Below are 27,500 nucleotides of genomic sequence, written 5' to 3'. Positions count from 1 at the left end.
AGAAGGTATGTATAACATGTAGTATATCTGTGTATGTAGTACCTGTACTGTAAGAATTACAGTGTAATCAATGCATATAGTGGAAATAGCTATCTTGTAGTGATGTATTGTTGAGCAGTAGTAATGCTTGTAGTATTCTATGTGTGTACTGCTGTAGGTCACACGGCACGCTCCACATACGCCACAAGGGATGATATGGGCTTGGAACCCACTAATTCGCTTCCAGTCACTGTCAGTGTCAGGATTGGTCCAACAAGTATGTGTTATAACAGGGGATAGTATATGTTGATATATTGTAACAGTTGACATGTATGGCTGTATAAGTAAGATGGACATGTTAAAGGTGGGCTTACCATGCAAATATGGTGTGCATTGTGGGATATTGTGTCAATAACTGTGTAATGTACAGTAGTATTCTAGGCAGATCTGCATTCTATTTTACATAGCAGTTCTGTTATGTTATGCAAACAGTAGTTATGTCTATTGGCAATTACAATACTCAGTGACAGGATACATAGCATTAGTATTCATCTGACAGGTTAGCAGCATGATAGCAAAGATAATTGGAACAGCCAGGTAACTATCCATGCACATAACACATGTATTATACAATGACCCCCCCATTAATATTCCAAAACGTGCACGCTGATAGGTCAGTGTGCACGTTGTAAATCAAAGTTATAGTAATGGAAAAAGGTCCGGTCTCCCGGACTTTTTCCATTAGTATAACTCTTTTTTTTTTACAGCAATGGAGAACGCAAGATCTCCATTGCTTTTTACAACCTGTCTCGCTATGTTAAACAAGTTTAACATAGTGAGACAGCTTTTAAAAAAGTAACGGAGATCTTCCTATCTCCGTTACATTTTTTAAAGATGTCTTGCTATGTTAAATGGGTTTAACATAGCGAGACAGCTTTAAAAAAAGCAACGGAGATTCTCTGTTGCTTTTTTTAAAGCTGTCTCACTATGTTAAACTCCTTTAACATAGAGAGACACTTTAAAAAGCAACGGAGATCCTGCTTTCTCATTTGCTTTTTTCAAAACTGTCTTGCTATGTTAAATGGGTTTAACACAGTGAGACAACTTTAAAAAAAGCAACGGAGATTCTCCTTTGCTTTTTTTAAAGCTGACTCTCTATGTTAAACACCTTTAACATAGCAAGACAGTTTGTAAAAAGCAACAGAGATCTTGCTTTCTCCGTTGCTTTTGCCCACAGCTCTGATGTACTGCATAAGCATACGCATGCGCAGTACATCAGAATTGCCGCAGAATACCAGACAGCTGCGGAAGGGCAGCAAGGAGGCATTATACAATGCCATTATTTAAGAAAAGTAATTATTTTTTTTATTAAATAATGTCATTGTATAATAGCAATAACCCACTTCTGGGAGTGGGTAATGCTGGATTTACCCACGGCTGTCTTTGGCCACTCGGGCTTCGCCCTCATGACCAAACCACACCAACCGTGGGTAAATCCAGCAGTACCCACACCCAGGCGTGGGTTATTGCTATAATATCCACCTCTCTACTATCGTTTGCAAGCAATACCAACTGTGCATGTGTACATGTTATGCAAATGTGTAGTGACCCTTGTTACAGCACTGGGCCAAATGGCTATGTGCACACCTACACAGAATGGATATTGAGAGTACAGACACACTGGTTGAACTACCAGGTTTGTGTAGTCCAACCTCTCATTGCCAACTTAACAGCTGCCTGCACATATTATATATAAGGTAGTGCACAGCACTGGTAATGAAACAGGTTGCACATCATCTTTAACTCCAGTGTAACATCAGCAATAGGAGTGTAAGATGTAGGAGACAGATGCCCATGTGTAATAGCCACATCATAGGTGATGGCTCACACTATCTGACTATATCCTGATCATGTTGATAGTGGCAGAGCCTATTGATACATGACTCTGTTTGGAGAGTGGGTGTCTGTGCCCAACAGAGCTCATGGTCCTGGTGGATATGTGAGTATATACCCAGAGAAGGAAGCCGATCTGTAGACACTTGCATCATTTGTAATCAACTAACAGGATGTGATGTGCTCCTCAGAGGAGGATTGCTGCTAAAGGTAGCTACAATGTTTCCGTAACAGTCAGTGTTATCACGCCCATAACACAAATATTTACATGTGAGCATCGCTGTCTAAAACATCTTCATAGGCAATACATAAACTAAATACAGTACTTGGTACTTGTAGTACTGACTGCTCATACAGGCATGTCCACTAGTCCACTACCGGTGTTTCCTAATGTCAGCTTTGTGTATGTGGCCATCCAGGGGAATGTAGTCTCTATGCCATGTACACTGCCAGACCCACCTAACACCACGCCCCACACATTGTTTGGGATGCAGCTACAGGGGTAAGCTGGAAGGCAGCCCAGTCTACAGCCATGACTGGACTGGACAGTCATGAGGTGTAGGTTAACACATGCAGCTGATCAACACAACCAACACATGCCCTTACCAGAACACAGTAAAGACACCTACACACACTACCGGAAATCACACACATTCACAGATGCATCTAAGTATCTGGCCAAACAAGTGACCCCCCCAAGCAGGAAGAGACAGATACCGAAATACACAAACTGTATGACATAGTCTGCATAATTGTTCCACACCTCTGAACACATGACAGGAAACATGCCCAACAGTACTCATTTGTGAATGCAAACTCTAGCACTATGTTACACACTTACACCACATACCCATACACTCAGACCACCTTTTGAACTATACATATGGCTCTGGCATATTCCATGTTGTTGTGCAGGACCTGTGATGCAGTAGCCTGGATTGCATGGAAACACATGTAGGAACTGTCAGGTCTTGTAGCCCATGCATGTATGTCCCAAGGCCTGGGTAGCATTCTGCCATTGGCCAGAATGATACTGCAGTACAGGGACAAAAGGATTGTCTTCCACAATTGTCTAGTGCAGTGGTGCAAATCAAAGGGTATCCAGTATCTGTCTGCCTGGGATAACATGGTTGACAGACCATGATGCTTTGCCAGACAGGGCCTGCACCTATCACCCCTGGGAATCTGGATACTGCCTAGGGCACATGCTTCCCCTGTAGTGCCTTCATCATGCATGGTTCAAGTGAGGGTCCACTGCTGTTACAGGGACAGCCAAGCAATAAACTGTGGGTCTTGATACACAATGATACATGTCAGAAACACTATACAGACACACATATGTCAATCCCTAACATGGAGAACATATCTGTGCAGTGGCTGAGACATGTTTCAATGCTCCAGAGAGCACACCTGCATGACCATGTTATAACACATACCTCACCTCTTGCCCATTATCCTTTATTGGAACACACGGGCCACAGGTGTGTCCATATTCCTGAAGGATATGTACACCCCATGCTAATTGCACTTGCATAACATCAGATGCATTATGCTGCGCAACTACCTTTGCGCCAAAGTGGAATTCAAAATGCACCTTGAGACAAATCACCCACCAGGCCGTGGACTTCCCAAATGTCATAATGTGCTGTAGTGGGGAAGATTAGGTCTGAGACAGAACCATAATAATGGCAACGCTCAACTATTCCATTATGAACTGGGAAGACTCCTCATGTACCAACACCTGCGCTCAATGCATGTTGGATTCCATCGACCCCACTGACTTGGATCACAGTAGTCACACAAACAGGGCTAACAGTATGCTACACATAGTTAGTCTCTAATGCCAATGTTATGTTTCCTAACAGCAGAGTGGTGAGTGCCATGGTACCCATGCAGATGGACAATGCATGTGCAAATGCTGAATCCTACACAAATGAACCTTAAGCAGTCACATATGTGCAGTGATTGTGTCATTGAAACAGAACCAGGAATCAACCCAACACAAACATGTAGGCAAACTGGTGGTACCATGCATTAAACTGTACCACAGAAGGTAGTAATTGTTGCAAGAGTGAACACACATGAGTGTAGGTGATCCCTGGTCAGCCTCAGTAAGATGCAGATACACCAGATAAAACCATGCAACGCTACTGTGAAACTAATCAGCCACATATTATGAGGCCAAGCACAGAGCATTCTATAGCTGTGTCATTAATCATAATGGCAACGACAAGACCTGCCGTGCTGCACAGCATTATGGCATGGGAAGTACTGCGCCTACAGAAATAGCACCTATTCATCCAGATAGGATCTTGGAGAACCTAAACCCACTCCCACCTCCCCCCCACCCCCTACAGGTACACTTAGTAATATATCCATGTACACTACGGGGCCCCTGTAATAATGACTATGCGGGTACAAGCTGCACTCTCTAAAGCCATACATACAGCTTTCATGGGACCTGTCAACATCCCAGGATGTATCCTACACAAATGTAAGAACATTCAGCTATCCACATACACATCATGTTCAGTCATAGCTCCATGTCAGGCTGTGTACACGCCAAATGGTGCACAGCAACAGTTATCATACCCCACAAAGGGGGAGACACCATTGATAAGGGGACATAGTGCACAACTACCCTGCTGAGTCTGGTCTGTACGGCCATGAACCGTGGTCAACATAATTGATGTACTCGGTACAGATGTAGATGACAGTAGAGTTGATTCACACTGCATATCATGATCTTGCCAGATTGTAGGACACCATCACCCATACTGGGTTCCAGCTACACTCAGTAAACTAGGTGTATATTCCTATGTCACAGGAGTGGTTGGCAACTGGACTGCTGGCAGAACCAACACTACAGAAGGTGTCTGACTAATACATGCACATCAAACCAGTGCCAGTTACAGTAGCACAGGGTTCATTCCTGGTACTCCCCCTCCTTGTTATCTATACCACACAGACTAACACAAAAGGCATCTGCCTATTGATGTTTGCAAATGACTATGAACTAAGAGCAATAGTCGACTCAATGTGTGCTGTGTTCAACATACAGAAGGGCCTTAGTGTGTCAGATGTGTGGTGTGTGATGTATAACCACAATCTGACAACTAAGTATTGCATTGTCATCCCCTATGTTACAAACCCTGTACCCATTAACTACCACCTAGGCAGCGGTCAACATAATGGCAACTGTGTATATGGGATGCAGCTGGACAGTACTTCCCCTTTATAGTTACGTCACCACAAAAGACAGGTAGTCATATGTGGCACCCCTAATCATGACAGGGTGCCATCCAGGAATATAGAGATAACTTCTCAGCCATACTCAACACCCATGTGACCCATAATAGATCACGTATTTCCTTTAAGGGTTATTGCCCATGTGTAGATGGCCTACACTGCCCTTCACAATCCCTAGTCGCACTATGTAGCATGCAGCCTACCCTGAATAAAGCCATGTCCAACCCAGAGGTGTTGGACATGCTACACCTAACACATCCTGATCCCAAATAAACACATACATCATGGACATCCACCTTTCTAGTACAAGGATCACAACATGCCTGACAGATCCCTGTCCCATACACTTAACATAATCTTGCCATACTATGCATCCCTGCCCAGCAAAGCTGCACATCGCCCCTCTCTGTGACATGGTGTGATGACCGCATGCCAAATATATCAGCAACCATGTGCATCAGTTCTGTGACACTGCTTGAAATGGCCACTGAAACTTATCTGTCTCTTGCCTACAGCTAGGTAACCTGTCTGCCTAGGCTCATAAATGGCCCAGGACATATAGCCTACTAGAGCACTATGACTATACATGCTATAGTTGATATCCAACCCTGCAAACACCATCAGGCTAGCAATTGTTCCATGTGTTACACATGTGCAACACAGGCAATACATGTCAGGATGCTACACAGCTGTGCAGTGCCTTGTAGATGTATATGGCAAAACACATACATGCTTGCAAGTCTGCACGGTCACAGGTCATGTCCCTAAAGGCTATGTATGACTATATATGTGGCATATACACAGCATTAAGGTCGATTGCATTAATGTGAACACATCCAGGCATGTGCTGATAGGTAAAGACACCCCTACAGGCAAACAGACATGCTCACGTCCAGACAACATCCACATGGTGTATGAGCAATGTCATCACATGACACACACACATATATAGCAATAACATCACATCACCAGTAGGTGTCAAATGTGTGTGACATATACATGTCAGTGGTCTTAGTGTCGTGTAGATTTACAAAAACGTATTTGTAATCTTAATAAATATGATACACATGTATGTTCAGCTGTACTACTGTACTTCTTTGTGAGTTACTGTGACCTGTCTCCATCATTATGTCTTTCAGGTATGCCATGTAGCAGACTGCCACCATACAGCTGCTTGGAGGATGAGGTCCTCATCCCATACCTCCTTGACAACTACACAATGCTCTTCAGCCATGTGCCACAGGATGCACAGCAGCGGGATTTCCTGTGGGAGGAACTCTGCAGGAGGGTAAATGATGTTGGCAGTCACAATCGCACCTATCAGCAGGTGCGCCAACACTGCACTGATCTGATAAGACAGACGAAACAGTGTGCTAATGCAATCGCTAGGGAACAAGGTGCAACAGGTGGGGGCCACTCACCCAGCCCCCACTCACACATACCGAGGAGCTACTGGCCAACCTGGGGACACCTGCAGACCTCCATCCACAATCTTTAGCTAGTATTGTGGAGGTGGGTGTCTCTCAATCACCGAGCCTGGAGTTGCCTGATAAGTCACTACTGCACATAAAACACAACTATATATCACATAGTTACATGTGTTACTGTACAATATGTAATGTAACATCATATGCAAGGCATGTATGCACACATGCCACATACTATAGTCTGCTACTCTATGTATGCACAGATGTGCATACTCCATAGTATAGTGTATTGTACTGGCTTATGTGCTAGCATGGACATTGCACCCTGTAGCTATCACACAGGTGTGGATAATGATCTTACTGCTTTGACACTCCTGTTTAGGTACCTCTGGCATTTTGCAGTGACAGCAGCCTGTGTCAGGTGAGATTGTTATTATTTACCAGGCTTGATAATGCACAGAACATATTAATTGCATGCTATCTGCCATAACACACATACACATAATGTATGGTGGTCCTGTTAATGGAGACTGGTCAGACCTGCAATGCATCACACTGTTTACCTATGTGAAACAATTGAAGACTATATGAAACACCTACACTAAACCTTCCAAACTGTCATTGCCAGATGTGTGGACAACAGTGAATACAATGGTGGAGGTGTGTTCCACTGTAGGGACAGGTACTACATATCAGCATTACACATGTTGGAAATATGAACAGTACTGTACAGAGAGCATATGCACACACACTAAATGTGTTGGAGCTGGAGTATGCCTGGCCCACAGGATACACCCTTGTGGAGTATACCCTTGCTATGAATGTCACACAATGTCATGTGCTATCAGACATGTCCATGACATGTAATGGGCTGACTGAAACACTGCTCAACTATAATGCAAAACATGTCTCACATCCCATACATACCACCCTTTGTCTGCATAACCCTGTCCTCAGTGGGGCATATGACATCTATGGGTGTATGTCATATGGGATAACACTGATATGTGAAATAAGATGGCCATCACAACCATTGGACTGAACATGTGTACACATGGCAATGGAGGATAGCCAGAGACATGAAGCAACACACAGAGTAGAAGTGATGCACATGTGTGTACACCCTGTTGTACATTGGCTCAACACAATACAACTATAGCCTTTGTGTAATGGTGATATTGCAGATGTGAAACACTAAACATCATACAGGCCTGTGCACAGCTTGTGTAGGCATAACATGAAACCACCACATAACATGTCTTGAACATCTGGATTGTGTCACGACATGGAAGCATTCACCTATACAGTATCCAAATATATACATGTGCTGCACAACATGCACATACATCCACATCAAGCCACAGATACAGTACATTCACCTTGCTGGTGTCAGACATCACTGTCATGCCTGCTCCTCATGTGTGTGAGGTACACAGATGGCATGTGGGGCATAGAGTACTTGTAAGTTAGCCATGTGTGGGCATAGTTGCCAGGTATCAGTAATATGGTTGCAGATGTGCAGGGGTGTCATCCGTATACCCTTCTGTGACCTGTGTCACACATTCCACATTAGGGTTTATTGTGTATACACCTCGATGACGTGGGTCACATTCCACATTAGATATGTATTGTATGTGAACATAGTCATGGCTATGAACTGTGTCAGTAGCTCACACTGTATAGCAATTGTGAAGCCACATGATGCCCTGCAATGGCTATGAAAATCAGCTCAATGTGCAGTATGTCCCTGCATATTTGTAGGGTGGACAGGCAACATTGCATCAGCTAAAGGCCCATGTTAGTATAACACGTCCCTGCATTGGGACACCATTACTGTACTGTAGATTGGAAAGGACACCATTGTGATACACATGTATGCATGTCATTCAACATGTCAGCAGAAGACATGTCATACTACATGTGATTGGCAAGGTCATACACCACACAGCAGGCTGGTGTACTGTAAACCTGTGCTGGTCTGTGGCACCATTGCAAAGTAGGGACAGCCATGTCAAACATGTGTGTACAGTCACATGCACAATGTCTACATTCAGCTCAGGGGTAGGCAGAATAATGTTGAACAGACAGGCACTGCTTTGGGAGAGATATGCAAGCTAGGCCTCAGGCAAACATAGTATGCAGTCAACATACCCTACTGCTCATGTCGTCACACATAGGGGCGGTGGCCAACACAAAGCATCAGTGGCAGATGTACAAAGATCAGCGATGGTTTGTTAACATGTGGTGTATGTTGCACACACCATGGCAGTGTAGTGCAATGGTGCAAAGTGCATGCATTGTGTTGCAGGTATGGGGCATAGGCTAACACAAATGGTGCAATACAGGTATGTATGCTAACCACTACTATAATTATGTAAGGTGCATGCCGTCTACTATAACACATGCATGCTGTTGTGTGCAACTCAGGGATGTATAACTACCACTATAATTGCCTAAGCTGAAACTATAATTGTCTAAGCTGAATGCCATCTGCCATATCACCTGCATGTAGCATGTGTGCCTGTGTGCATCTGTGTGTGTCAGTGTCTCTCAGTGTGTATGTCAGTGTGTGCCAGTGTGTGTCAGTGTGTGTCTCAATGTGTGTGTGTCTGTGTGTGTGTGTCTGTGTATGTGTGTCTCTGTCTGTCTGTCTGTGTGTGTCTCAGTCTGTCTGTGTGTCTCTCTGTCTGTCTGTCTCTGTGTGTCTGTGTGCGTCTCTGTGTGCCTGTGTGTGTTTCTGTCTGTGTGTGTCTCTGTCTGTCTGTGTGTGTGTATATCTGTCCGTGTCTGTCTGTCTGTGTCATTCTGTCTGTGTGTGTCTGTGTCTGTCTGTCTGTGTGTGTCTTTGTCTGTCTGTCTGTGTGTCTCTGTCTGTCTGTCTGTCTGTGTGTGCCTGGTATAACTTGTAATGTACAGGTCTTGTCTTCCCCTCACAGGTGTTGATGTAGGTGCGTTGCCCTCCTGCGGTCCACCTGATGTCAGTGTCTCCACAGACTCTAGCAGTGATGATGATACTATGATTGAGGCACAGGCAGGGCTGTTAGGGGCTGAATCTGTGCCATTGGTTGCCATTCCACCTGTCTCTCCCTCATCCTCGCACACAGTTCCCCTGCCTGCACATACCCCATCAACTCCGGCCATAGAGGAAGGACAGTTGGCGGGTGGTAGCATGGAACAGGGAAGTGTGGTGACTATGGAAGGTGTGCCTGCACACCATGATCCCAGTCAACAGACTGGTGATGTCCCACATAGGCATGTGCCCAGCGCTGCTCGTAGAAGGACCACTGGCCAACATGCCCCTGCGAGACCAAGCACATCTACTGGAGTCACCAGATGCATGTTTTGGGCTGTAATGGAGGCACAGGCATGTGCTGAATGGCACAACAGAGAAGGTCTGAGGCTTTAGAGGGCTGCTGTCTGTTCATTAACTGACAACATCCAGGCACTTGCAAATGCTCACCATCATCTTGCAGATGTTTTGGATAGACAATTGCGTGACATGGTAGGAGTCCTTGACCATGGCATGTCAATCCTCGAGCGTGGAATGTCTGTGCTGGAACATCTGGTGGGAGTGAAGCATCGGGCACATGGATGTAGGTCAGCTACATTGCCTGTTGAAGGTCTACGTGAACATGCTACTGCACATTCCCACTCCCATAGCGGCGGTAGCAGCAGTGCAGCTGGTGCTGTGCACTCCACACCAGGACACAGCAGGCCATGTGCACATGGTCCTGGACAGTCCCAACAGGGACACAATTCCAGTGGACATGTGTCATCAGATGGTACCCAATCTGGACCTCTGCCTGGTAGTGCCCGTGCAACCCCTGGCAGGTGCAGGTCATGTGGCCATGGCCAGACACCGTGATCTGTAAAACCTGCCTTGTACAGTCTGCAGCTGTCAATATTACCCCTGTGTAGGCCAGCCACATGCCAGACCTGTGTGCATGCATACACACACAATGGAAACAAATGTAGGGCACCTCAACACACACAGACACACACACACACATAATATCCACACATGCCCAATGATATCACAGGCCCTAGCACACACCCATGATGTCATCCAATGGCACAGCCTAGGCCTCTGGCTAACATTATCACCCTGTGCATATGATGATATCTGTGCCGCATCCCTGTCATCCACACCATCGGTGCAGGAACATGTTCATATGGTCTGTTGCACAAGGTGAACATACTAGGTAGACAATTGTAGATTAATACTGTTGAGTAGTGTCGACAGGCAGCAGACATACTATGTATTGCAGTTTTAAAATGCATTTTGTACGTTTGACAGTATGCATCATATGTAACAACACTAACAGCATGCTGATCTTGACATTCTGCCTACCTCTTTCAGGTGTATTTGCATGTGCCAGGGGAAGTTGGTGTTTGCAGGAGTCCCATATGTACATGTTGACTACCCACAGATCAGTATGACAATACCTGCATGCACTTTGCAGCTTCCACATCACAGTTATATCCTCCCATGTTTCAATTATGTTTACTGTTCTAATGATCCAAAAGCATGATAGCTGTGTAGTAAGCTACTATGTTCAGAGCCGTCACATCCATAGTGGGTGACATCGCAGGTACAGTTACCTGGAGCACGGAGTGGGTAAAAGAGTGGTATGTCAGATGACAAGGGTAAAGGCCAGTGGAAACAGTGGCTTCTCACTGGGAAGCAGTAATACCCACTGCCATAACAGCATGCAAACACAGACACGCCCACACACTCAGGGATTTACAGACCCAGTAACACACACTCTGACACACACACAAACAGTTGCCAGTGTTCGGATGAGAACCCCTGCCTATGTGCATATCATCATTATAGTACTATGCAATTACAAGATGCGCCACAGATATTAAACATGTACAGGTAGTTGGAATGGCCTAAGATTGAGGACATCAACAGGGATACTACAGTGCTGTGAGTGTATGTGGGGAGGGGGGTCCATCAGTAGGCTATGTAACAACAGGTCACACCCCAGGGTGTACATGTTAACAGGCAGTTAGTATGCCCATCTACGATTGATGATATCAACAGGGATGCTAGATTGTTTGAGTGGACGGGGAAGGTAAAATACAGCCTCACTCCAGGAACCGGACAGCCATACACACGGACAGCCATACACACACACACACACACACATACACACACACACACTGGCATTCACAAAGATATACACCTATGTCACACACATACAGACGCTTTACATGTGTGAGGTTTAACCACCTGCCTATGCCTTTCTTTCTACACTTCACTCTGTACAGGTGTCAACAACAGTGTTCAGGAGAGTGATAACATGTGGGATGTATTCCCAAACATATGTGACATATATGGACACACACCCACACTTGCCAGTACTGTGAATCAAACACCTGCCTATCTCATGATAGGTACTGCAGAAGTACAGCACTTCCGCATCTGGTACAATGCTTACTGACTCTTTCCTTTTACAACTGTGTTGATATATGCACAATATATGCACAGGGGAGATATTATTGTTACAGGTGTCATGAGGTTTGCCTTCAGTGTCACCCTTACAGCATTCTACATTGTCTGTCTTCCACTTCAATTAACAAAACCTGACCTTAGCCGGTACACAGGTTATTGTAGGACTGGCTGTAACACACCAGTGAGCTGTCCTCAGTAATCATTCATCTGCAAAGAAGCCCCACCACTTAGTAGTCATGTCCAAACATCTGTCCTTACCTCATGTACGTCTTACTGTACTTACAGCATATCACCATATACAGTTGGCAATGTTGAGGCTGTATTGCAACAGCATGATGTACTACGACAACAGTCACCTTCAGAAATCAGACACTGCACACACATGGAATCTACACAAACAACAATACATGTACACATATGCGGTCTACATCAGTATGTGCTCTAGCAGGTCAAGAGGATACAATCCACAACTTCCCCACGCCATCTGTGAAACATAGCCGAGCATTACACCATAATGGATGTTGTATTCATGTACTGGAAGGACACCACCACTTTCACCGAGTAGCCAAGTGTACATATATTACAACAGCACATAGCGTGACACACACAGCATTATTCTATGTCATGCTCCTACAAACTGTTACTTGACAGTGCCATGGTGAAGCCAGGGCACTGCAATGGTCAACAGCGAGCACATCATATTTGCTACACACACCTCACGTGTACTGGAAGAGTGCCAGAAATGTGCTCTGTTAGAGCTAGGCAGTACACTCTCATTCGAGCATGTGTGAGGTCTGTGGCTTGTAAACATCTCACCCCAGCATGTACTGGCTATTGTGGTACTAAGGCTAATGTCCAGATAGCACACAGCATGCATGGCTTGCAATTGTTGACATGGGGTATAGGTAAGAGTTGTGGCCACACATGGCTGTACATGTCATGAACATATCACCTGTGACTACTCAGGAATATACAGAGCAGAGCTGGATTTCCCTGAGTCTGTCAATACAGGCCTTGTGTAAGTCCTATTGTCCTGTTATTTGGGTATGTTTGTAGGCATTGCATTAGGTGGACATATCTAAAGACATAAATGCCACATGGGGTGTTGTATGATATTATATGTGTCATGGGTGACCAGTAGAGAGGGGATATTACCTCTGTCAACATACATATCGAACCTTATGTACTGTTAGCATGCTATCTGCCATGTGCATGTGTGCAATGACTGTAGCCACTTGTATGTAGAAAGGTAAACAAAATCTATGGTAATGTAATTTATGTTGTATAAGTGTGGGATGTACATATCCAGGGCAGGTACGGTTAGGTCATATCCAACCATGAGGGTGTTGTTTACTGGTGTACAGCAACAGTCGACCATGTTAATGCTGACAACATCCGAAGGACCCTGGTATGTGTACAACTGAGCTGGTTACAAACAGTGGTATTATTGCATTGCATAACACATTATGCAGCTGCGTCTGTACATGGATACTTTGCGCAGTTGATGTAGGCCTAGGTACAGTCCATCAATCGTGGGTTATCTGGTGGTCTACCATACTATGTCATACCACATATGGATGTGTGTCCTTAGTCTAGGAACAAGGTGGTGGATGTATATGAGGATACAACCTAGAATGCAGCATTTACCACTGTCACCTGTACCTGACTCATCTGTGATGCGTTATGTCGGGGTAGTGGTCTTTACATATGAGTAGCCTTTATGAATATGTGTTCACCACCACCTGGAATGGTCCATACCACTGTTATGGCCTACATGTCTGGATCTGAGTTATATGGTGGTAGTGCAATTGTGCACTACAGAGCCTTCAGCGAGGTGTTCCTCACTGCACAGATGTCAGTATTCCCCATTGTAGGTTCTACATTGAGCAAATGGATTACTAAAGCCACACATCTAGCACAGGTTAGCATAAGCATCCAATGCAATTGTCATATAGGTGTCAGGGTGTTACTTCTGTGTGTAGGACATTTGCCTTGGAATGTGGCTATATGGGTAAATGTGACCTAGGTATTATTCACACACACGTGTAACATGGATGCATGTGCTCTGTGTTGAAGGCTCGCCATTCGGTCATGACAGCCCGGAATGACAGACACTGGACAACCTCATAATAACAGCAGGACATTGTCTCATTGTTTTGGTCTAGCAGTTGCCACCCATACCATGACATCACTGCACATGGCATTAATGTGCTTGGTAGCAAATGCCCCATGTAAGGTGACGGACAGCGGCAGAACTTGTGTATATGACCAATGTGAGATATACTTAGGGTAGCAGTCCTGCTAATAATGACAACTAGTAACACAGCCGGGAGAGGTCATCTTGACACCTGCACCTCAGTACTATTACACAAGGTGGCTCACACATTATGCTTGCACATGCCACTGTTCCACGTATAATGCCACTGTCCACAACATGCTATCAATGTATGCCTTTCAAGGCAGCAAGGTGTGTGACACATGCTGTAGGTATCATCCACCTGTGCGACCCAGGTAGCCTATTGTCTGGACATCCACACATGCATGAATGTGTATACATAACATATATATGTCAGTACTTCATGTACATGTATGCATGTGTATCACACAGCACAGACACAGATATATCATTTACAGGCCACATACAGGTATCAGGTAGTAAACCAGTATGATGTGCATATATACTGGTAGGTAAGATGTACCTGTTTACAATGGCAGTCCATTACAACATGTTCTGTACATGTAAGTGTTTGAGCATGCCCACTGTGGCCTTCAGTAGTTAGAATCAGAGTACATCCCAAACAGCCCTGTGCTACTAAGCGTATGAGCATGCCCACTGTAACCCTGTATAGTGATAGTAGCTGTCCATTCCGCAGATGGCCATACTCCAGTTCAGGTTCCTGTTGTGCTACAACTATACCTCTCAGGCCTACCTGCAGATGATGTGTCTTGTTTGTGCATACAAGTTGTAATGGACACCTACTTTAAACACACAGGTCTACAGCTATGTACTTTATGACCGTCAGGCTCCCTGTTGTTGTTCTCATTTGTAGATGGGCAGTCTGACTGCCTTGAAATGTGTAATCTCTGTGGCGCGTCTCATAACTGTGTAGTACTGTAATAGTGATCTTTAGATAGGCAGGAGTTCTGATCCCCCCCTGGCAACTGTGTTTGTGTGTATGACAGCAAATTATTGAGTGTGTGTGTGTCAGCAAGTGGCTGAGTGTGTGTCTCAGCAAATGCCTGCGTGTGTGTGTGTCAGCAAATGGCTGAGTGTGGTTGTGTGGGTGTATTTGTGTCTGCATCCTGTCATGGCAGCGGGTTTTGCTGCATTCCAAAGAGATACCTCCTTTTGCACTGGCCTTTATCCTTGTCAACCGCTAAACCTCTCTCTTCCCCCTTCCCCACTGAAAGTAATCTGTCCTGTGATGTCACCCAGCTCAAACGTGGAATCAGTAAGTGTAATTGTATGTGTTCTGTGGCACATATCCCAACTGCATGCCACTGTACTAGTTACCTTTACATAGGCAAGATGTGTATGCACAATACTGGCAAGTGTGTGCGTGTTTGTGTGTGTGACTACCCTGTAGCCAGGCATACACATATGTAATGTCTTTTAGCACACCATGGTAGCCATCTGTGGTGACCAGTGTCTACAAAGTATTACATAGTTAGGAATGGTAAAGAATACATGGTCAAGCATGACTACAGTTGGGTATGTTATTTTCCTGTGCCACTGTCGAGCAGTGACACAGAAGCGGTTGCTGCGATGTAGGTTTATACCCATCATTCCCCCACCCTAACTCCACAATCCCCAGGGTAGATTACATTAGCCATCATTCCCCTTCCCAAACTCCACATACACAACAACCATCCCTTCTCTGGTGAACTGCTTATGATTTAAATGTTATAACACAACAGATGCCTCTGTTTTGTGTACACGTCAGTTCCTTTGGAACCCTTCTGTGTCACAAAGGGCATTCAGACATGTGTGTGTGTGTGTGTGTGTGTGTGTGTGTGTGTGTGTGTGTGTGTGTGTGTGTGTGTGTATATATATATATATATATATATATATATATATATATGGCTATGGCTGTGTCTGTGTATATGCATATATAAATGTGTGTGTACACATTACATATATATATATATATATATATATATATATATATATATATATATATATATATACATATATATATATATGTTTGTAGTTATGACAGTTGTACAGATGTCGACTTGTCTTTGTTGTTTCACAGAGTACAGTGCATTCAAGGGTACTGTACATATGTACACAAAGGGACTGTCCCTTTTGTTTTCGGTACTGTGGAATACTTGTATTAGGATGTGTATTATAGACTCCATGCAACATGTGTACAACCCAGATGGCTTAGTGGTATGTCCAGTGACCTCAGTGTGCATGGTCCAGGGTTCAAGACCTGCAAGCCTTGTTGATACTGTCAATTAGGACTGCATAAGCAGTTGTAAACAGGTGTAAATGTGTTTTCCTGACAGTAAGCAGCGGGTACACACAGGTAATAGACATGTACAACCCACAGTACACTTGGAATGCCCTCCTTTGGCAATCCTGCTGATGTCAGCCACCTACGAATATAACTCTGGGACTGCTGCAACCCAGTAATCTCCATAACATGTGCTTAACTGCATAATGCTGTAGTGTGTTAAACTAGTTTGGTAGGTGTTCTAATCCCAGATAGGACAACTGTGTTTGTGCCTGCCTGTGAAAGAAACAATGCGTTTAGAGTATGCACACTCTTTACAACCCACATGACCACCTTTGGCAATCCTGCTGATGTCACCCACCTAGAAATGCACTTCTAGGACTGCTGTAACCCAATATTCTCTGTAGCGCATGCTGTAACTGGGTATTGCTGTAGTGTGCTAAACTAGTTAGGTAGGGGTTCTATTCCAAGAGAAACCAACTCTGTGTGTATCTCTGTCTGCCTGAGACAAGAACAATGCTTTTTAGAGTATGCACACTCTTTACAATTCACATGACTACCTTTGGCAATCCTGCTGATGTCACCCACCTAGACATACCCCTCTGGGACTGCTGTAATCCAGTAATCTCCATAGCACATGCTGTATCTGCATAATGCTGTAGTGTTATACACCTAGTTAGGTAGGGCTTCTATTCCAGGACTTGGCCAGTGTGTGTGTGTGTGTGTGTGTGTGTGTGTGTGTGTGTGTGTGCATGTGTGTTTGACTGTCAGAGCCTGTGTGGAGGTGGCTGTGAGTGTCTAACCACTGGACATGTGGGGGAGTGGATTTTGTAGTTTTCCTATATGGTGTCCATCTTATATGTCACAATGTCCACCTCACGAGGAGTACAGATGTCAGTTAGCCAAGGGAATGTGTTGGTAAGCCATATCCCTACATCTGGCAAAAGGCCTGGTGAACAAAGTATGCAGCCCTACTATTACCCGGAATACGTCCTGAACCCATGTGTCATACACAAACACACTTGCCTAGAATATCCCGCTATGTTGCTAGTACCCTGCACATTGATGACAGATAGTAGGCATGATGTGATTGCAGTGGGCTTCAGAGGGCATGGCACCCTGTACAGCAGTACAATAGGCACATCATTGCGGACAATGTGCCTTCACTATGTTCGCCACTGGATGCCTGCAACATATGTGGTGCCACCAAATGTGATCCTCAGAGGCCATACAATGCTTTACACATGTGCCCTGGATGGACTGATGCCACTGACATCAGGGAATACCTGTATCATGCTATCAATGCAGGTGCAGGGTCAACCTGCTGACTATAAGCAGGTTCTGCCACACCAGGCCAGTATTGGCATATTGGAGGATAACAGTATGTGTACACAACATGTGCCAGCCAAACCAGGTACACCTGTACATGTCACTGTACATTATTGTGGGACATGCACATCCCAGGCAATGTCCATGTCAAGGACTATCAGACACAGACATGGCATGCATTGCAAAGCTATGGCCATACACACTGGTAACCAGGATGTCAGGACAGTTCATACAATACCCATCTGTATGGGACATTGCAGGCACTACACCCCTGTACCACACTGCACACCATTGTTGGGTGGCGTGATGCCAAGCATTACCCCTCACCCAGCCTTGTACAGCCATCTTGCACAGCCAACCACTACACACCCATGAAGCAATGCACACATGCATGTCAGTACTGGCACCTTGTGTCTACATGTGGGGTATGATGCTCCCAACGACAGTCACTCCCAGTATAACTCTCATTGGTATACCGACAGATGTCAAACACGTTCACATGCCCTAGCCCATAGAATCTCTGGATATCCCCTGTGGTGCATGTAGTACCTGTGCATTACTGCAGTGTGGCAAACTAAGTAGTTTGGGAGTGTATTTGTGGGCCTGGCAAAGAGTGTCAATGTGAGTCGATTAGAGAGCATGGTTGTGTTGACAATGACATCCGTTCATGTGGACAGCCATCTGTGCTACACCTAATGCATGCCTACTATATCTCTGATGCAGATGTCACTCACCAACACACATATATGTTCTTACAGGACACCAACATGTCAGCTTTGTGGCACATGGAGTACCTGCATGCACTTGTAATAGTAATGACTAGTCAGTCAGGGGTTTGAACCCCTGCACTGGTAGGTGTGTGACAGATGATGCTTAGGTTTTAGTCTCCATGCCCTTCTCTGATGTACTTTGCCTCTCTCTGTCCCTCCCACACACTCTCTGGTGGATGTGGAGGTGTACACCTGCTCAGCAGCAGCTTGTGTATTGTAAGTGATGGTCATGATCAGGTGATGGCCTCAGCATCTATTGCAGTCCTCTTCTAGCTGACTGTATGTGGAACAGCTGTGATGATGTTCCCATAGCCATTTGCATGAAAAACACAGTACAATATCTAGGAACATCATGTTGGTGTTTGCCCATGACAGTCGCTGTGAGTGGTACCTGTTTTTGGTGTTTGGTAAACGGCATCACAGATGATATCTAGATGTTCCTCAAACAACATACACAGTGGGAAATAGCCTAAAGACAGGAGGGTGATGTGCCAGACATGAGTACAGCATGTAAGTGTAGCTATGCTTCATTGAGACTACTGCCTGTTTAACAAGTTGTGTGTGGTAATGGCTATTCTGCATGTTTTAAAACTGACAAGACAGTGCTCTGTTTATGAGGGACCCCCCATCTGCAGGGCCATCTGTGGACTGGTCAGTGTGTAGAACCATTTGTTTCCTGTGTTACTCACTGAACACACATCTGTGAACAGCAGGAGCATAGTGTGAGGATTGCAGCCAGTGATAGTGATGAGTTACTGCCATTGCATCCCTGACTGGACATATGTCACATGAAAACAGTGGTATGACAGACACTGTCTGGGGTTCTCAGTGACATGCCAGTAATAGGCCACTGCTCATAGCTGCAGTCACAAGTCTTCTATAATTTGTACAGATGTCATGCAGTATATATACATGTGTTGTGCTCCCTCTGCAAATGTATGCCATCTTTTGAGTTGGGTTGATGGTCATATCTATGCATGCTGTTATAAGTATTCCTGAATGCTGTTGACTATTACTAAGCCATATCTGTGTTTAAACTGCAACACCATAGGCTGTATGGGTTTGGACGTCCCGGCAGAACCTCCTGTCCCACTTCAGCTGGTCATGGCACCGGGCACCAGCACATCTGGGGCCCAGCCTCGGACCTCCACCTCTGTTGGCTCTGTACCATCTTCTGGTGGTACCGCCACTGAGGATGGGGCTTGTCCCCCCTGGGAGCAGGTCCAGACAGGAACATGTCCGCTGTCGTACAGTCCTGGACGTGGTGCGTAGGGGGCTCAATAAGGGGTTTCGAGGCCAGGTATGCCAGCTCAAGGGCAGAATGTCACATTTACAGGGTGAGGCTGCCCCTCCTAGACAGCCCCCAGCACTGCCACCTTTGCAGCTGTTTTGGTGCAGTGGTGGCTGCCCATGGCTGGGGACCTCCATCCCACTGTTTCCATCTGGGGGCTCATGGGCTTGTGAATTCCGAACACCCCTCCCCATCTGAGGTGTATCCCCCCACATGTGTCATATGCTGAACCTGTATGCTGTCTTGTCTGTCATCCTACCCTACCTATCCTCCACGAGCATACCTACTCTCCTTCCCCCACATCCCACTCTCACCCTATGGAAACAAAAGGCCAATCGGTTCCTAGAACAACATTTGCCCCATACATAGCTGTGCGAAACCAAGAACCAGACAGTAACTCCAAAAAAGAATCCACAGACTAGAAAATCCAAATGGACCAAGTGTTTAATGAGACAAAACACAAGTTAAGCGCTTTCATCAGTCCAATCAGCTGACTTCATCAGAACAAATCAAGAGACTCACAGGCAGCTTTTTATACTCACAATAAATCACGTGTCTAAATAACAAAAACAAAATTACATGAATAAAACAAACAGTTTGCATAAACAAGCCATTTCATAATCATAGAAACAAATACAAAAAATATGTAAATAAAAATGATTTTAAATAGTATAAGAAAGTAGCCTTAGATAACAACTAAAATTAATGCCGTCATTGAGCCCAGGAAAATTATATGCATTCAGTTTCAGTTGCCAACACAACTCCCTGAACTCAAGAAGGTCATTCCACGGTCCTCCCCTAGGATCCTCTAAAATGTATTCTATTACTACAAATCTAAAATCATGTCCATGAAAATCAAGAGAATGTTTGCAAAGGGCATCGGTAGTGTTCCCCATTCTTATTTCCCTGCAATGCTCATAAATCCTTTCTTTAAAATGTCTTTTGGTTTTACCAATATAAAACCCACTGCACTTGGTGCATAGGGCAGCATAAAGCACACCTTTAGTGTAACAGGAAAAACTCCCTTTAGGTTTAATAAAGATGTTGTTAATTCTCACTGTATTTGTACAAAGAATAAAGTTACATTGTGAACAGAAACCACATTTCCTGGTACCCTTGTACCATTTAAGGCAGGGGTTTTGTATATCTCTTTCCAAAATATTTTTAATAGTAGAGCCCCTTTTAAAAACAATACGGGGTTCAAACCCAGTTTTTCTAAGGTGTTACCTTGTCCATAAAAAACATGCCAGTTTTTCTTCAGTATGTCAGAAATGTACTTATAGTCAAGAGAACATTTAGCAAAAAATGAGCAGGTGTACTTAGTGCTGTCCATGTTTAAACTGGGTTGTTCCCCTGCAAAGATGTTCATATGATCCTCTTTTTTAAGTAATGGTTTGAACCTACCATTATGTTGTAATAGTTGAACATCTTTATATACCTGATCAATTAAAACAGGTGGATATCCTCTAGCCAAAAACATGTCCCTTAAAGTAGCACACTGTACTTGATAATCTACATCCAAACTAACCATCCTTGAAACCCTGACAAATTGACCTTTTATAACTCCCTGTTTAACATGTTTTGGATGACAACTCTCATAATGTAACAAATGGTTTCTGTAGGTTGGTTTTCTGTAAAGATCACTAACAAAACCACCTAAATCAGTGTTCTTCTTTATGGTAACATCTAGGTAATTAATTTCACTTGTTCTAAAAACATAAGTAAAATGCAAAAACTCAGTTGTCCCATTAATGTAGGAAACAAATTTTTGTACATCAACAGTGTCCCCATTCCAAACAAAAAACAAGTTATCTATGTAACGCAAGTAAAGATTCCATTTGTTAAAAAAGGGGAGTAAATAAAAACTTTCTCTCCCACATTAACATAATGATGTTAGCAAAAATGGGGGCACAGGCAGCCCCCATAGCGACTCCACTTTTTTGAATGAAAAATTGATCTTCAAAATGCACAAAATTGTACTTTAGTACCATCTCCGTAAGGGTAACCAGTACTGATACCTCATTGTTGTTAAATTTGTGACAAACAAAGAAATTCTTCAAACCATTCCAAGCCCAGCTGATGAGGGATGACATTGAACAAGTTAACAACATCAAGTTAGAAAAGAACTCTTAGAGTCAAAATTCAATCTATTAAGTTTCTCAAGAAAATGCCAAGAGTCGACACAAATGTGTTCCTCAGATTTTAAGACATCCTTAAGGGTAACGTCTATATATTTACCCATGAAGTGTGTTTTAGAACCAGCTGCACTGACAATGGGTCTAAAGGGGGGGGTTAATCTGACCCTTATGGATCTTAGGAATGCCGAAGATAGTCGGCACCCTAGGGAATTTAACAGTGAGAAAGTCTAGTAAATCAACATCAATTTGTTCTTGGTCAAAAAGATCTTTCAAAGTTAGATCAATTCCATAATAAGACATATTTACAAAATTGAGTGATGTCTCTTCATAAGAGCCTCCTTCAAAGAGTAAAGCATTCATTCTAATACTGTAATCATCCGTGGTCATAATGACAGCTCCCCCACCCTTATCGGGTTTCATTACCCTTAATGTTTTGTTTGAACAAAGTTTTTTGAGGAGAAGAAACTCGCTATCAGATAAGTTAGGAACATTCACCTTTTCATGTCTAGAAAACATGTTTCTAAAGTCATAATCACATAATTTTTCAAAAATAACCAACTTGTTAACTAGTGGTGGATTAAATATACTTCTTCTTTTTTAAACAGGTACTAGCTTCAGTAGAACACAAAGAGTCAAAGAGTATTTGAAAGTTAAGTTTTCTTTCATAAACCTTTAAGTCCAATAATAGTTCAATCAAATTAGAATGTTTAGAAGGCACAAAGTTGAAGCCTTTTGTCAACAAATTGGCTAAATTATGGTCAAATTCATACAATGAAAAATTATAAACAGAAATGTCACCTCTTTCATTGGTGGTAACTTGTGGTCCTGGTTTACTTTGGTGAAATATATTAGCCAAGTCCCAAGAATTTTGTAAATTCACCAGTTCATAAGGTACCAAAGCCATTGAGAAAGAGTTATCAATTAGTTCCACCTGTTCGTGGATCTCCCTGAATTCTGGTGATGAAAATTCTGTTGGTACCTCGTGTTGGAAAAGTTCCTCTGTGAGCCGTAATACACATTTCTCGCCTGGTTTCGTATTCTCTCCGATCTCCTCACAGGTGTATGCCCTAAAGGGACCTAGGTGGATGGTTGCTCTTCAGCTCCACCTCCATTAGAGATGCTACCATTGAGCAGGTTGTTTTCGCAGTCTCGGTTGAAATTGTGTTTGTAAGGTTTTGGATAGGCCACACCCACAGAATATGCTTTGGTGTCCCTAGGTTTTGGCTTTACGAGCTTTAATTTCATAGACTTGGCTGTCCACCTGATCTAATATACTTTTGTATGAAGCTAAAGAATGTTCAAAAAGTAAATCATCACAAAGCACTTTGTCTAATTCAATTAATTCAGTATGTAACAAGTCTATAATTTTTGATTGTGTTTGACTAATAGCTCCAAAAGTTCAAGTCCTTGTCTGTTGAACAAAGCAAGTAACTCACAGTGAAGGGGAGAATCAATTATTAACCCCGTAGGGTACTTCCAATGTCTTAGTCCCTTAGGGACCATTTTTTTCTTTAAGCACTCGCAAAAATAAGCGTTCTCAATTTGCAGCTTTCTGCATTTGGACAACTTGTTGTCAAACAAATTGAGCGACTGCTGAAAAGTTCCTCTATTAGAAACATTGTGGGTGGTAGTATCAAAAGAAAATTCTTTTGCAAACCAGTCATTAAACAAATTTGTCCCATTGGTGTTTCAGTTCCTAGTAACAATGTAACCACTTGCCTGTAAGGTAGGATAAGGCTGCCCAGGTGGAATACTGCTTTCATCACAGGATGTAGGTAGTAAAGGCGTGCCTTGTGCTGAAGGAATATCCTTGAGCATTTCTTGTAAAAGCTGGGTCAAAAGACCAATGTTATCAGCTGTGTCTACCCCCAAAGTGAAGGTCTGAAGGGAAGAACTCATTGTAGGATCCAATGACCAAAAACAGTGCGAAACCAAGAACCAGACATTAACTCCAAAAAAGAATCCACAGACTCAAAAATCTAAACGGACCAAGTGTTTAATGAGACAAAACACAAGTTAAGCGCTTTCGTCACGCTTTCATCAGTCCAGTCAGCTGACTTCATCAGAACAAATCAAGAGACTCACAGGCAGCCTTTTATACTCACAATAAATCACGTGTATAAATAACAGAAACAAAATTACATGAATAAAACAAACAGTTTGCATATACAAGCCATTTCATAGTCATAGAAACAAATACAAAAAATATGTAAATAAAAATGATTTTAAATAGTATAAGAAAGTAGCCTTAGATAACAACTAAAATTAATGCCATCATTGAGCCCAGGAAAATTATGTGCATTCAGTTTCAGTTGCCAACACAACTCCCTGAACTCAAGAAGGTCATTCCACGGTCCTCCCGTAGGATCCTCTAAAACCCATACATAGCTGTCCATTTCACACATGTGTCCACTGGACACATGTAACCCTTTTAATATGCATCACAACATACTCCAGTTGTCCTCACCCCTGTCTCTCAGGCGCACAATCCTAGTATGCACATGACTCCTAAATGTTCCAGGTACACATCATGGGGATGACCCCATTGTACACACAGCACTACCGGCCCCTCTATGGTAACCCCATTTACCTTTATCATGATGATGATGTCGTACACAGCACCTTGAAAGAGTACTGTTCTCACATAATGATTGGACAGGAACTGTTGTGTTAATGCAAATAACATGCACAGAGTGATGTATATGGCCAATGTACAAATGTTTGTGACACATGTCTGTCTGAGGGAGTCTTGATATTACATAGGACAACACCACTACATAATACAGGCGTTGCTGGTGTTTCCCTTTTCATTCCTTTGTAATGCTTTGTTGTCACATGGGATGTTCCTGCTATATCTGTATATATGTATGTATCTATATGCTGGATGTAAACACTCACACATACATCTACATGATGGAATACATGATGGAATACATTTCCTATACTGTTGAATGACTGCGCTGGATGATATGTTTGTGATAAGGTCCGATGTCTGTATATCTGCCATGGCTTAGTGGTAAATCACAATAGCTGTGTGTGCAGGGTCCTGGTTTCGAGCCTTGCAGAGGCAATTTAGTTTGTTGCTGGGCAGAACAAGGCCATTGGATATGGAGTGATTAAGGCACATTAAAGCAGTTGTGAGTGGGTGTGCATGGGTTTGTGCAGTGCTAAGCAATGTTAACCTCTGGTTACAGTTTCTTACACTCACATTGCTTTACCAGTTTAATACCCGCATACTGGCGACCAAACAGGCTTACACCCGCTTGCTCCCGCACTTGCAAATGCACTGCATTTGGTGTTTGCATCTGACACTCACCCCCCTGAGTGGGAGTGAGGACTACGATATTACCTTGTGATGCCTATTACATTGGATTACCTGCCTACAGTATTGGGAATGGCTGTCCATTAGGCGACAGCATGCCGTTCGATTGTACAGAATCTGCAGCCTGTCCAGAGTTTGATTCATATTATTGGTGTGTTCCTCTTACAATCTGCACCCGTCTGACTAATACACGGGAACTGACACTCTTCAATACAAACAAGTAATTGGGTTTTGGAACCCACATTTTTCAGTCGAGTCATGCTACTGCATACCTAATATTCTATCATCTTTCTAAGGTTGTCAGTGGAATATGTGCTTTCCGTCCCTATCAGACCTCTCATACGACTGGGGAAAAATACAAACTGAATCAGGGACATGGCATAACAACATCAGGGACACATTTAAATTATTGATGCTATTAACCTGATGCATTGACAGACTCAGAGCATATGAATTCATACACAATTTCTGAGGTAAATGATGTTTATAACTCTTAATTGTTGTTGTTATTCATTACATGTAATTCACCACCTTTCCTCCAAATGTCACTAGTTTTAGGAGGGATTAAGTGGGACGGAGTTAGAAACTGAGTCGAAATCAGGGATGTCCCTGGAAATCAGGGACAGTTCAGAGGTATGGTCCCTATTTGTTCCCCCAATGGTTTATGTCCTGTCCAGTGGATGTGCTTTTAGGGGTTGAGAGATACGGGCATCAGGTACGCCCATTTCGGAATATTACTTACATCCCTGGGGCGGTCCTAATATGACTGTGCCAGCCAACACCTATACGCCTAGGCCCATAATTGCATACCCATAGTTCCTCCACCTGCCACTCCTCTACAGCACTCATTTTTATTACTGTGGGTGCAGGTGGGGTATAAACACACCACTACACACTGCCCACTCTTGCAGTGTCAGGACACATGTCATACGTTGTGTCGACCCATGGGTTATCAGACTTGCACAACCTACTGGTCCGTGCACATCTACAGCCTGGTTTGATAAGTCATTACCAGGACTGCCTCAGATCATTAATTTTTGGTGTCCCACAAAGGACATTGATGTTTATGTTTCAGGATTAGACCTGGCAGGTCTCTCCCACTGGTAGTATCCTGCCGGTGGTCTGGGAAGCAGTGGTGTGTTTACCTTTATTGTGCGTCTGTATGTATCACTGGCCTAGCTGGGGGGGTTGATGCTACATGTTACACGTTTGTTTATTGGACCCCTCACCCCCATATGCATGGCCTGTGAACATATGTTACTCGTAACTGCTGTATCATATCCTAGCTATATACATGTGTATATTTACAGTCACATATATATATCTATTTACATTACTATATACAGATATGTCTGTATATGTATGCATACATGTATATTTATATTTTGCTGTCTATATATATATATATATATATCACAACATATGGGTCTATGGGTGTCTGCATTTGTATATATTTATATGTGGATATGTATCTGTAGTCTGTCTCTGTATGTATGCATTTGTACTACGGAGAGGAAGAGGCGTATATCTATGTTGCTATGGGTAGATATACACACACATACCTCTACATATATGCGTCTACATCTGGTTATTCCATTCCTTGCCATATAATTACACTTTGCTGCAATGGGACTCATAGTGGGTGTAGCTGCTTGTTGGGTGACGCCTCTGCCCAATGAACACATTCGCTTACATCCCTAGGGCTGTCCATATAGGCCCACATCAGCCAACACCTGCACACCTAGACCCATAAGTAGCTACCAATAGTTCCCCCACTCGCACCTCCTCAACAGCACCCATCCTTACTCTGGGTCCTGGTCTGTTCTGGACACACGACTACACACTGTCTACTCTCCACTTCACAGGACCCATTTCATACAATTGTCTCAGCCCATGGGTCATCTGAGTTTCCCAACCTTGTATTCCTAGTATGTATACACCACAGCCAGAATGTTCGGTCTATCACCTTCTTTTGGTCTTGCCAATTTTTGGGGTGTCCCACAAGGGACGCTCCTGTCTGTGTTCCAAGATTAGAATTCATGGGTGCAATGTGTACTCCCTCGGTTGTATCCTGCCTGTGGTTTGGGGAGCAGTGGACTCTTTACATTGTTTGTGTGTATGTTTCCCGTGTCCAGCTGGAGGGGGGTGGGTGGAAGGTCATGCTTCGTGTTTCATGTTTCT

The 27,500-nt window shown here is 43.7% G+C and overlaps 1 protein-coding gene across 2 annotated transcripts in view; it reads left to right on the top strand.

The window, feature by feature from the left end:
* LOC122797149 (CD209 antigen-like protein B) overlaps positions 1–27,500 on the top strand; it is a 418,559-nt gene that overhangs the window by 347,633 nt on the left and 43,426 nt on the right. The gene's annotated exons all lie outside the window — the stretch shown is intronic.

This window comes from Protopterus annectens, chromosome 3.part0, assembly GCF_019279795.1.
Source record: "Protopterus annectens isolate FY-2018-M chromosome 3.part0, PAN1.0, whole genome shotgun sequence".
NCBI lineage: Eukaryota > Metazoa > Chordata > Ceratodontiformes > Protopteridae > Protopterus > Protopterus annectens.
This window is presented reverse-complemented; position numbering and strand designations above follow the sequence as displayed.